Source organism: Pipistrellus hanaki (assembly GCF_964339955.1).
Source record: "Pipistrellus hanaki genome assembly, chromosome: X".
Taxonomy (NCBI): domain Eukaryota; kingdom Metazoa; phylum Chordata; class Mammalia; order Chiroptera; family Vespertilionidae; genus Pipistrellus; species Pipistrellus hanaki.
In genome coordinates this window covers 6,756,848-6,770,405 of record NC_140524.1, presented here as the reverse complement: position 1 = coordinate 6,770,405, position 13,558 = coordinate 6,756,848, and the positions used below count along the sequence as shown (strand labels likewise).

General features: G+C 55.6%; 1 pseudogene across 1 annotated transcript; it reads right to left on the bottom strand.

Annotated features, from left to right (window-relative positions):
- Positions 1–1,983: 1,983 nt before the first annotated feature.
- On the bottom strand, positions 1,984–11,363 carry LOC311615537 (putative GTP-binding protein 6; annotated as a pseudogene). The gene is made up of 6 exons (XR_014797103.1): positions 11,317–11,363; positions 9,270–9,429; positions 8,561–8,675; positions 6,299–6,375; positions 4,407–4,558; positions 1,984–2,339 (listed from the first exon to the last, which is right to left on the bottom strand). The product of XR_014797103.1 is annotated as a putative GTP-binding protein 6 (transcript).
- Between the last annotated feature and the right edge of the window lie 2,195 nt (positions 11,364–13,558).

The window sequence follows — 13,558 nt, the reverse complement described above, 5'->3', positions numbered from 1 at the left end:
AAGCAGGCACGTGTCCACTCCCTGCACAGCCTTTTTTTATACTTGGCTGCACACGGGGATCACCGTGGGGCCCTCCCTAGATGGGCTGATTTACTTGGTCCGGGGTGCTCCCTGGGCATCAGGATTATTTCCGACTCCCCAAGTGCGTCCAGTGTCCGCCAACATTGAGAACCACTGATGCAGCCCCCACACCATTTGGAAAGCCCCGGGACAGGAGGCCATGTCCTCGCCCATTAGAGAACCCTCAGTCTACTCCTTGTCCCCAACGGTGCCTGTGGTTCTTGTCCAGGAAGCCCTGCCTTCACCCTGACCCTCACCTCCTGTGTCCTCCACCCACCCAGTGCACTGACCCTCACATTCTTGCTGCCTCCAGAAGGTCAGCAAGCGGGCAGGTACCCGGTGCACCAACTGCCAGACAACCACCACGGCAGTGTGGCGGATCAATGCCAGTGGAGAACCTCTGTGCAATGCCTGCGGACTCTATTACAAGCGACACCAGGTGTGCCCTGCCTCCTGGAACCTGCGCCCTCCCCCATCCCACCAATCCTCCCTTTCTTCTCCTTCCTTTCCTTTCTGTATTCTTCCTATCTCCCTTCCCTCTCTTCCTGTTATTCTCCCTCCTCCTTCCCCCCATCCCTCTCTTCTCTGCACTTCCATCTCCTCCCTGACTTCCTTATCCCTCCTGCTCCTTCTCTCTTGGCCATTTCTCATCTCCTTCTTCCTCCCCTCCAGCCATCAGTTAGTCCTATGGCTAGCGGCTCCCCCAGCCTTTCCCCAGCTTAGGGCCTCACAAGCTCCTGATTCCTTAGGCATTATCTGTGCCACAGCTAGGGCCTGCTCCCCTAGTCCTGAGCCAGTTCCGTACTCTTAAGGAGTGGGGTGGGAAGGGGGGAGACACAAAGGCCAAAGTCTGAGGTTGGGGAACACTCATGGCCTCCCTTTTGACAGGCGAATGCCGCCCAGCCACTGGGCAGGCAGAAGGATGGTGTAAAGACCAGAAAGCACAAGAAATCCCACAAAGAAAAGAAGAAGCCAGCGTCGAGTCTGGGAGGCCCAGGACCAGCTGATGGGCCAGCGGGTGGCTCCATGGACGGGGGCAGCAATGGGGGGAATTGTGGGGAGGTGGCCTCAGGCTTGACATTGGGCCCACCTGGCACTGCCCAACTCTACCAAGGCCTGGGCCCCGTGGTGCTGTCAGGGCCTGTCAGCCACCTCATGCCTTTCCCCGGGCCCCTGTTGGGCTCACCCATAGGGTCCTTCCCCACAGGCCCCATGCTTCCCTCCACAAGCAGCACTGTGGAGGTGCCATTCAGCCCATGAGGACACAGAGCATGTCCCCAGAGAAGGGTTGGTGTCCCTCTCTACAATGAGCCAGCAGTCCCTCTACAGCCCAGCCCTCTGGGCCCCCCACACCCCTTGGTCTGGACCGTCAACGATTTGTAAAATAAAGCACCCGTATCCTGAAGTTGGAGGTGTGAGTCTGAATAAAGAGCCGTGGTAGGTGGGTGTGCAACGGGCCTGTGGTTCTCTGGTGGTGGCGTGAGGCTGTGAGAGACAGCACCCGTGCCCCTTCATAATAGCGGGTTATGATGTGCAACTATAACATGATGTATGTGAAACCACATGTGACAGCAACCAGGGTGTATGAAATGGCCTGTACATGCACACGTCATGGGCGGAGACTGTGTGTGGTGGCCGAGTGCTCTGTGCGGTGGTGACCATGGGGTGAGGGGGTGAGAGATGGCATGCCTCACACCAGGCGACTGTGAGAAGCAGGGCACACGTGACTGAATGAGAGGACGTGGGGGTATGTGTGTAACCGGGTGTGCTGAGGTAGCATGTGAGGTTGTGCTCATGTGACTGTGCATGCAGGGTGGGTCTGAGACGGTGTACCAGGCACAGCATGTGTACCAGGCTCATCATCTGGTAAACAAGCATTTCTGGAATACTGAGCAAGGACTGTGTTGGACAGAATGTGGAGACCTAGCAGCATACCAGGAGGTCTCTGTGGGTCTTATAAGGGCAGTGCTTGTGTGCCAGCATGTGTATGTCAGCGTATCCCGTGTCATGTGCCCTGTCACCTTGCCTCTGAGTGGCCAGCACTCTGTGGATCCCCGGGACCATGCTCACAAACCGGGCCACGTCCTGCAGCGTGGCGGAGAAGGAGGCGAGGAGGCTGTGGGGCAGCTCAGACAGGAAGCCGACGGTGTCCATGTAGAGCACAGGGGGGCGGCACGGCAGGGGGCCCGCGTGGGCCGTAATGTCCAGCGTGGCGAACAGCTGGTCGAGGAGCTGCATGGCGCTGTCGCCTGTCAGGGCCTTGATCAGTGTGGTCTTCCCTGCACGCTGGGACACGGACACATGTTAGGGACACGGACACATGGACACGTGCCGGGGACACGGACACATGTCGGGGACACGGACACACATGAAAGACAAGGGGACAAGAACACATGCTGGGGACACGGACACATGTCGGGGACACAGACACACATGAAAGACAAGGGGACAAGGACACATGCCGGGGACACGGACACACATCAGGGACACAGACACAGGCTGGGGACACGGACACACGTCAAGGATATGGACACACGCTGGCGACATGGACACACGTCAGAGACACGGAAATACGTCAGGGACACGGACACACACCGGGGACACGGACACATGTCAGGGACACGGACACCCATCAGGGACACAGACACACGTGATTGAGTCCCCACATTCCCCCCAGCTCCCGCGGAGGGAGGGCCCGTGGTCTGAGTGACAGCCAGGCACAGCACTCACACTTCCTGGAAGGTGAAAACTGGGACGTGTGTGTGTATGAATTTTTTACAAATCACTTTTATCGCCCTGGCTGGCTCGGCTCAGTGGATAGAGCGTTGGCCTGTGGATGGAAGGGTCCCGGGTTCGATTCTGGCCGGCACGTGCCTGGCTTGAAGGCTCGATCCCCAGTGGGGGGCGTGCAGGAGGCAGCAGATCAAGGATTCTCTCTCATCATTGATGTTTCTCTCTCTCTCTCTCTCCTCCCTTCCCTCTAAAGTCAATAAAGAAATATATATTTTGCCGAAACCGGTTTGGCTCAGTGGATAGAGCGTTGGTCTGTGGACTGAAGGGTCCCGGGTTCGATTCCCGGTCAAGGACATGGACCTCGGTGTTGGGCACATCCCCAGTGGGGGGCTTGCAGGAGGCAGCTGGTGGATGTTTCTCTTTCATCGACATTTCTAGCTCTCTATCCCTCTTCCTTCCTCTCTGGAAAATCAATAAAATATATTAAAGAAAAAAAAAGAAATATATATTTTATTTATTTATTTTATTTTATTTTTTAAAAAATATATTGTATTGATTTTTTACAGAGAGGAAGGGAGAGGGATAGAGAGTTAGAAACATCAATGATGAGAGAGAAACATCCATCAGCTGCCTCCTGCACACCCCCTGCCAGGGATGTGCCCGCCACCGAGGTCCATGCCCTTGACCGGGAATCGAACCCGGGACCCTTTTGTCCGCAGGCCGACGCTCTACCCACTGAACCACACAGGTTTGGGCAAAAATACATATTTTTAAAAATCACTTTTATTGAGTTACCTATTTCTCCCTGCCGTTCAGTTCCTTGACTTACACACACACACCTATGTCGATCCTCATCCAAGGATATTTTCCCCATTGATTTCTAGAGGGGAGGGAGGCCGAAACCTGTGTGGCTCAGTGGGCAGAGCGTCGGCCTGCGGACTGAAGGGTCCCGGGTTCAATTCCCGGTCAAGGGCATGGACCTTGGTTGCCGGCATATCCCCAGTGGGGGGCGTGCTGGAGGCAGCTGATCGATGACTTTCTCATCGATGTTTCTAACTCTCTATCCCTCTCTCTTCCTCTCTGTAAAAAAAAAAAATCAATAAAATAAATTTTTAAAAAATCACTTTTACGAGTTATCCGTTTCTCCCTGCCGTTCTGTTCCTTGACTTACACACACACACCTATGTCATCCTCAGTGGGGGGCGTGCAGGAGGCAGCTGATCGATGACTCTCTCATCGATGTTTCTAACTCTCTATCCCTCTCTTTCCCTCTCTGTAAAAAAAAAGTCAATAAAATATATTTTTAAAAATAGAGGGGAGGGAAGAAGGGAGCGAGGGAGGCAGGAGTACGAGGGAGGAGAGAGAGAGAGAGAGAAACACTGATGCGAGAGACACACACACCGACTGGCTGCCTCCCGCCTGCACCCTGCCCGGGGCGGACGCTCTAACACTGAGCCCACCGGCCGGGAACAAGTGACATTGAAGCCTGGACATGCCCTTGGTGACTCTGCTGGCCCCGCCGTCTCAGTGGGTGGCCCCTAAGGCACAACAGCCCCCTCTCCCGGGGGCGGGTGGCAGGGCCCCGGTCCCCCCGCCCCACCCACCCCGCTCACCGCAGTTGGTGTAGCCAACCACAGACACCACCGGAACTCCCGCCGGCACCGCTGCCTGCCCAGCAGCTGCCGCTTCTGCCCCAGCCGCTCCAGGGCCCGCCGGATCTTGGCCTCTTTGTCCCTCAGGAGCCGCTGCTGCAGCTGCTGGAAGTCTCCCCTGGGACAGACAGACAGACAGACAACGGGGGGCGGCAGGGGGCAGACGGGGAGGGCGGGCAGAGGGCCAGCACCTTCTGCTCCGAGGCCCGGCTCTGCCCGGCTGGTGTGGTTCAGTGGTTAGAGCGTCCACCTGTGAAAATTGAGACACACAGACAACGGGGGGCTGCAGGGGACAGACCTGGAGGGCGGCCAGACGGCCAGCACCTTCTGCTCCGAGGCCTGGCTCTGCCCGGCCGGTGTGGGTCAATGGTTAGAGCGTCCACCTGTGAACCAGGAGACAGACAGACAACGGGGGGCGGAAGGGCACAGACCGGGAGGGCGGTCAGACGACCAGCACCTTCCGTGCCTAGGCCTGGCTCTGCCCGGCCGGTGTGGTTCAGTGGTTAGAGCGTCCACCTGTGAACGAGGAGACAGACAGATAACAGGGGGCGTCAGGGGGCAGACGGGGAGGGCGGCCAGACCACCAGCACCTTCTGCTCGGAGACCCGGCTCTGCCTAGCCGGTGTGGTTTAGTGGTTAGAGTGTCCACCTGTGAACCAGGAGACAGACAGACAACGGGGGGCGTCAGGGGGCAGACGGAGAGTGCGGCCAGACGGCCAGCACCTTCTGCTCGGAGGCCCGGCTCTGCCCGGCCGGTGTGGCTCAATGGTTAGAGCATCCACCTGTGAACGAGGAGACAGACAGACAACGGGGGGCGTCAGGGGGCAGACGGGGAGTGCGGCCAGACGGCCAGCACCTTCTGCTCGGAGGCCCGGCTCTGCCCGGCCGGTGTGTCTTAATGGTTAGAACGTCAACCTGTGAACCAGGAGACAGACAATGGGGGGCGGAAGGGCACAGACCAGGAGGGCGGCCAGACGACCAGCACCTTCTGCGCCTAGGCCTGGCTCTGCTCGGCCTGCGTGGTTCAATGGTTAGAGCGTCCACCTGTGAACCAGGAGACAGACATGCAGCAGGGGGCGGCAGAGGGCAGGCGGGGAGGGCGGCAAGAGGGCCAGCACCTTCGGATCCTAGGCCCGGCTCTGCCCGGCCGGTGTGGGTCAGGGGTTAGAGCGTCCACCTGTGAACGCGGAGACAGACAGACAACGGGGGGCGGCAGGGGGCAGAAGGGGAGGGCGGCCAACGGCCAGCACCTTCCGATCCGAGGCCCGGCTCTGCCCGGCCAGTGTGGTTCAGTGGTTAGAGCGTCCACCTGTGAACCAGGAGACACAGAGACAACGGGGGGCGGCACGGGCAGGCTGGGAGGGCGGTCAATGGCCAGCACCTTCCGCGCCTAGGCCCGGCTCTGCCCGGCCAGTGTGGTTCAGTGGTTAGAGCGTCCACCTGTGAACCAGGAGACAGACATGCAGCGGGGGGCGGCAGAGGGCAGACGGGGAGGGCGGCAAGAGGGCCAGCACCTTCCGATCCTAGGCCCGGCTCTGCCCGGCCGGTGTGGGTCAGGGGTTAGAGCGTCCACCTGTGAACCACGAGGCAGACATGCAGCAGGGGGCGGCAGGGGGCAGACGGGGAAGGCGGCCAGACGGCCAGCACCTTCCGCTCCGAGGCCCGGCTCTGCCCACCGAGGGGCAGTCTGACCCCCCGGGGCCGGTGTGGCTCAGTGGTTAGAGCGTCCACCTGTGAGCCAGGAGGCAGCGAATGCGGGGTGTCGGGGCAGACGGGGACGGCGGCCAGATAGCCAGCACCTTCCGCTCCCCCCAGCAGAGGCGCTGTGCCCCCTCCAGCCCCGGGCCGGCCACGCTCACCACAGCCCAGGATGTAGTGGGAATTCCCTCCGTGTCCATCCGGGCGGCCAGGCTCGTGCCTCATGGTGGACCTGCGGGACCGCGGGCACTGAGTGGACGGGGACGGGGAGAGCCCGGGGGGGGCGTGGAGGGGGCGGCACGTCCGTCCCAAGTGCCGGACAGAACCGGGGACTCGGGGACGGGGGGTGCCCTGGTCCTCCCTCCTGCGGGGGTGCCCTCCTGGGGGGGTGCCCTCCTGGGGGGGTCCTCCCTCCTGCGGTGCCGTCACCCTCAGGGACACAGGGTCCCACGGGGACGGCCCTCGGGGAGGGACAAGCCCCAGCAGGTGTCCAACTAGCCATGCTGCTGCCCTACAAAGTCAGTCCATCAAGAAAGCCCCGTCCCCAGCGCCGTCCCATTGGTTCCAGCCTCTGAGGCCCCGCCCCCAGCACCCGCCCCATTGGTTCCAGCCTGAGGCCACGCCCCCCTCTTCCTGCTCCATTGGTTCCAGCCTCTGAGGCCCTCCCCCCTGTGCTCCCGTCCCATTGGTTCCAGCCTGAGGCCACGACCCTCTGTTCCCGCCCCATTGGCTCCAGCCTCTGATGCCACGCCCCCTCTGCTCCACACCATTTTAGTCTCTGAGGTTCCTCCCCTCAGCCCCGCCCCTCAGCCCACCACCCTGAGCCCCAACCCTTTGTATTATTACAATATATGGTGTCCCCACAAGCCCCGCCCATTAGTTCCAGCTTGAGGCCACGCCCCCTCTGCTCCCCACCCCGTTAGTTCTCGCCCCTCAGCGCTCGTCCCCTTGGCCCCGCCCCCTCATCTCTACCTGAGGCCACGCCCCTGGGCTCCCAACCTGAGTCCCATCCCATTGGATCCCGCCCCATTGGTTCCAGCCTCTGAGGCCCCGCCCCCTCAGCCCACCCCTCTGAGTTCCAACCCTTTCCAACCCTTTGGATTGCATCCCCACAAACCCCGCCCTCCAGTGCCCGCCCATTGGTTCCAGCCTCTGAGGCCACGACCCTCGGCTCCCAACCTGAGTCCCATCCCATTGGGTCCACCCCTTGGCTCCCTCCCCATTGGTGCCAGCCTCTGAGGACCCTGCCCCTCATCTCCATCCTGAGGCCACGCCCCTCGGCTTCCAACCTGAGTCCCAGCCACTTGGCTCTGCCCCTTGGCTCCCGCCCCATTTGTTCCAGGTTCTGAGACCCCACCCCCTTAGCCCACCCCTCTGAGTTCCAACCCTTTGCATCCTGTCCCCACAAGCCCCGCCCCTCAGCGCCCTGCCCATTGGTTCCAGCCTCTGAGGCCACGCCCCCTCTATTCCCAACCTGAGTCCCAGCTCCCTTGGCCCTGCACCCTGAGCTCCCCACCCCATTAGTTCTCGCCCCCTCGGCTCCCCCCCTACAAGTTCCAGTCCCCTCAGCCCCACCCCATAAGCCCCCCACCCTCTGAGTTCCAACCCTCTGCTTGGAGCACCCAGAAGCCCCCCAGGAAGTCTACCATAAATGCCCCGCCTCTTAGCTCAGCACCGGGATTGGACGAGGACCTAGGAACCAGGAGGTCACAGGTTCCATTCCTGGTCAGGGCACAGGCCCGGGTTCAGGCTTCCTCCCCAGGTGGGGGGCATGCGGGAGGCATTTCTCCCTCCTGCTTCCTCCCTCTCTGAAGCCAATAAATATATACATTTTATATAGTATTATTACTTTTATTTTTTTTAAAATATATACTTTATTGATTTTTTACAGAGAGGAAGAGAGAGGGATAGAGAGTCAGAAACATCGATGAGAAAGAATCATCGATCAGCCGAAACTGGTTTGGTTCAGTGGATAGAGCATCAGCCTGCGGACGGAAAGGTCCCGGGTTCCATTCCGGTCGGGGGCATGTACCTTGGTGGCGGGCACATCCCAGGGGGGGGGTTGTGCAAGAGGCAGCTGATCAATGATTCTCTCTCATCGATGTTTCTAACTCTCTGTCCCTCTCTATTCCTCTCTGTACAAAATCAATAAAATATATTTGAAAAATATATATATATATATTAAAAAAAAAAAAAAAGAATCATCGATCAGCTGCCTCTTGCACGCCCCCCACTGGGGATGTGCCCACAACCAATGTACATGCTCTTGACCGGAATCGAACCTGGGACCCTTCCGTCCACAGGCCTAGGCTCTATCCACTGAGCCACACCGGTTTGGGGTATATATATTTTTTAAAGAAAAGGTTAAAGGAAGGGGCTGCTTCTGCTGGGACCCCCGGCCCGCCCCCAGCCGGTACCTGAGCAGGGGCAGCTCGGCCAGCGCCACCTGCAGCCGCGCCTGCAGCGGAAGATGTGTAGGACCACGGTGAACCGGTCGAACACCTGCACACGCCAGGCGGCCTCCAGCTCCTTCTGCAAAAGAGAGAGAGAGAGAGCTGGCCAGTGCGGCTCAGTGGTTGGGCACCGACCGAAGAACTAGGAGGTTAGGATTTGATCGATGGATTCCTGGTCAAGGGCGTGGACCTTGGTGGCGGGCACATCCCCAGTGGGGGGTTTGCAGGAGGCAGCCGGTCCATGATTCTCTCTCTGAAATCAGTAAAAACATAAAATAAAAAAGAGTGTGTGCCCTAATCAGTTGGTGTGGCTCAGTGGAGAGAGAATCGGCCTAAAGACGGAAGGGTCCCCGGGTTCGATTCCCGGTCAAGGGCATGGACCTTGGTGGCGGGCACATCCCCAGTGGGGGGCGTGCAGGAGGCGGCTGATGGATGTGTCTCTCTCATCCATATTTCTAGCTCTCTATCCCTCTCCCTTATACTCTGTAAAATATCAATAAAATATATTTTTAAAAAATAACAGAAAAAAAAGGAGCCAACCACATCCCTAGACCTCAGGTGAAGGGCGCTGACACTGTCCCGAAATCTTGTATCCCCTGCCCCTCCTGGGGGGTGGGGGGCTGACCCCAGCCCTCAGACCGGGGCGCGGACAACACCCCGCGCACCCCGATACCTTAGTGGGCACAGACAGCCGCTTCACATTCAGAAACACAGCCGTGATGTAGGACAGGCCCCGAGTTTTCTCTGCGGGAGAGAGGGCCTGGTCAGGGGGCTCCAGACACCGTGTCCCTCTGCTTGGCTGCGTCACCAGGACGGCTGGGGTCAAGGGGAACCTGGAAGCGGGGGGGCATCTGCCCTGGGGCCTGGCAAACCTGGGGCTGACAACTGGCCCATCTCTGCCTTGCTGTGTGACCTTGATCAGCTCACACAACCTCTCTGACCCTCAGTCTCCTCCCCTGTAAATGGGGAGCCTGGTGTCTACTTCATGGTCACTTCCTCTGAGAGGAGCCTTTGCAGATGCTGACCACTCACCCTCCTGGCTGTGGTTACATGGCCTTGTCTCTGTCCCTAAAGCCCCTTTTCCTGAAAGGCAGGCCTGGCATTCCTCATCCTCCTTCTCCTCTTCCTCCTCCTCCTCCTCCTCCTCCTCCTCCTCCTCCTCCTCCTCCTCCTCCTCTTTCTTCTTCTTCTTCTTCTTCTTCTTCTTCTTCTTCTTCTTCTTCTTCTTCTTCTTCTTCTTCTTCTTCTTCTCCTTCTCCTTCTCCTTCTCCTTCTCCTTCTCCTTCTCCTTCTTCTTCTTTCTCACTCTCTCCCCCTCCTCTCCCTCTCCTCCTCTCATCTCTACGTGGCTCCCTCCCTCTCTCCCACCTCTATGTGGCCCCAGGTGTGCTGTGTCATTCCCAGGTCTTTTTACTAATAAGCCGGGATCTTCTCAGTTTCCTGATGGCTTTTTGCTGAGGACATCTTGCAATCACAAAAACCTCTAGGGCCAGTCCAACCACAACTTTGGTGACTAATAAGCTGAGCTTGGCAAGGAACACACACGAAATGACCTGGCCTCCAAGCACTGATTAGTGCACTTCCAGGGACATCTGCATGGATGGCTGAGAAATGGGTCATAGGCCCTTGAAGCAGGAGTGTGTGTGTGGGGGGGGAGACAAATGGAGGAGGAGGGTGGGGTGGTAAATGGGGAGGGCCATGGCTTTTCTGTGAGTCCACGTGTGAGAATATGGATCTGATGTTTACTTTGCATGTGTTTGTGTACCAGTTTCAAGGCATATTCTATGCACATCCAAGTATATACACAAATGGATATTCTGGCATATAAATGAGGTGTATTTTATGACTTTTGAAACAGGTGAGTGGCCAAAACCAGTTTGGCTCAGTGGATAGAGCGTCGGTCTGCAGACTGAAAGGTCCCAGGTTCGATTCCAGTCAAGGGCATGTACATTGGTTGCGGGCACATCCCCGGTGGGGGGTGTGCAGGAGGCAGCTGGTCGATGTTTCTCTCTCATCGATGTTTCTAGCTTTCTATCCCTCTCCCTTCTTCTCTGTGAAAAATCAATAAAATATATATTTTTTAAAATAAAATTAAAAAAATAAATAAAACAGGCGAGTGCATGGATATGGCAGCAGGTACAGTGGCTGCTCAGGAATTTTCAAAGAAATTGGTTAGTTGTTTCACCACTCCTTTTTACTGAAATGGTAAATAGGATGCTCTAAATTTCTTGTTATTAACAAGAATTAACTACATTTTAATTTCTATACTTTTAGAGAAAGAGTGCACTTCATAGAAAGTCTCAGTAGTCATACTTCTGTGCCTGACATAGAGAGGGTGTCCTAGGTTCATACATATTGAGATATTTATTGAATATTGATATGTCAGATTCTGTACTGAGCACCCAGAGTTCAGAATGAATTGGTGAGGGTCCTTGTTCTTAAAATATGTACAGAGAACAGCAAGGAAAAACAATTTTTGATCTGATATTGAGCCCAGAATAAGAGTCAGTTCCTCACGTGCATCCCACTCTAACTTCAAGCCCTCATATATATCATCCCAGCTCTCTGGAAAAGCCTAGCTCCACTTTCCACCAGACCAACTCCTCCTTATTTGTTGTGTCTCATATAGCAACTCCCTTCCTTTGAAAGGCGTTATCTTGCTCCATCTCCACACGTATTATCAGGACATCTTGAATTCCACCATTGCAGTGAGCACGTACCCTGCATTGTAGTAGTTCCTTGTTTTACTCTGTGTCTCCTCCAGCATGCTGTGAGCACCACAAAGACTGAGACTCAGGACCGGGCCAACCAGTGGGAGGAGAGGCACTATGACAGCCAGAAGGCTCAGTTCACAGGATAAGGATAAAAAGCAATAGAAAGAATGCGTCCACATCCATTTCCTATGTCACAGTTTAAGCTGGTTGAACAGAAGCAGTAAAGGCTGGAAATGTAATATAGAGGTTCTTTTCTGGGAATACTGTGTCGTGTCAGATCTTATTAATTCCTGGAGCAGTTATTGTAGAGGGGAGCACCAGAGGCTCTGAGGAAGAAACCATCACCCACCCCCTTGGATTTCTCAAGTATTCAGGTAAAATCACCCAATGATGTGACATGACTCACAATGTCCACCAGAGGGCGACAGGCTGCTGCTGGGACCACCTCCCCTAGCAGGCCAGGTGGAGGAAGCCCTTCAGGTCCTGACTGAGTTGAGTGTGTTTATTTCTAAGTCCTCAGAGCACAGAACACCTGTAAACAAAGAACCCCTCCTGCGAGTGTGAAGACAGAAGAAAGGATGGACACGGCACCCAGCCTGCCCCAAGCCCCGTGTCCTTACTCATGGCTGCAGGGCACACTGGATTCCCAGGGATCCTGCAATGCTTTCCCTCCTGCCATGTGCGACTAACACAGCACACACAGCTAGCGGCTCTTCCTGGAGTCTAGCTGGTCTCTTTGGGTCCCTCTGCACCTCATCCTGGAGAGAGGACAAGATTGGGAGGTGAGTATGATTAATGTAACCGTTTCAGAGATGAGGACCCTGGAACTGTGGCCCAGAGACATTGATGAGCAGATTCTAGAATGGGGGCCTCTTCTCTGAGCTGCCACTCTGCAACTCTGGCCTTTTCCTGGCCACACTGTGCTGTAATCTGATGGTTTTCTCTCTGTGTGATAGGGGTCTAGGGGTTGCATTTTGTTCACTGCTCTATCCCAGCGCGGAGAACATGGCTGGGCACCCGGTAGGAAGGACATGGAGTAGAACTAGAGCGAGAACGGGGGAGGCCTATGAGGTTCCAACTCAGGTGATTCCCGTGTTTGCAGCTTGGATGGGAGAAGACAGGAGCCTGTCTGGGAGCACAGGGGAGAAATGGTGGGTGTTGTCCCATGAGTCTGCAGACTTTGGGCCTGTTTCTCCTGCCCCATCACTGCTCTGCACCGCCTCTCCCGTTTCCTGGCCAAAAAGGGCCCCTGAGAGAATGTGCATGAAAGCGTCTCCTTCCCAGATGTGAGTACAGTCATGACCATTGGTTCTGTTTCTCCAAGTCCTGATGTAATAAAGGCAAGAGTCACAGCAACTCGTCATTGAGCCACACTCAAGGGGCCAAAGAGCCACATGTGGCTCTCAAGCCTCAGTTTGCAGACCAAGGCCATATGCTAACCTGACTAGCTCAGGGAAGGCCTGCATGGAGGTTTTGCAAACTCAAAGACATAAGGTAACCACAAAGGATGGTCTGAAATTAAAACTAACCAAAAGCAGTTTATAGTGAGTAGTCATGCCCTGGGCCAGTATCTTCCCTGACAATGATCAACTTTGATCTTTACTGAGCTTATTGCTGTTTTGTATCTAAGAAAACATTTGAAATGTGTGGATAACTTGTAACTTCCCTTTTTCTGGACCCTTAGGGGTACAACAAATGGCTCGAAGAGGGTGTGTGTGTGGGGGGGGAACCACATATTTCCTCATTGTTATTGTTATTGCGTTAATTGTGGACATTTGACTATCTTATACCCACCTAAGTAAAAGAAGCATGTGTCCATCATTTCACTTTTTATCCAATCCCAGAGGTTTCTGCTTTGCTTTCTCCCACCTCCCTAATCTATCACCAATGGATTTCCTGTCACCCATTTACGTTTCTTCCTTTGATTGTAATGTATAAAACAAGGTGAAAAAAACAGCCATTAACTGGGAACATTATCTTAATACCTTGAGATTCTGCTTCCCGGCAACTTTCAACAGTTTGACTCAAACTCACAAAACTTCTTTACAGGTTTGAATGTTTTTTTACATTAACAGGCAGCAAACCACCCAGTAAATCTTGAGAGAGTGCTGGATCCCTGGTGTGAAAACTGCTATCTGCTTTCCTGGATCAAATTTCTCGGTAGTCAGGAGCAGAAAAGAACTTTGAAATGGTAAATGAGATGAATTGCTTGAGGCTGAGTGTGGACTAGCAGAGTTAGAATCTCTTT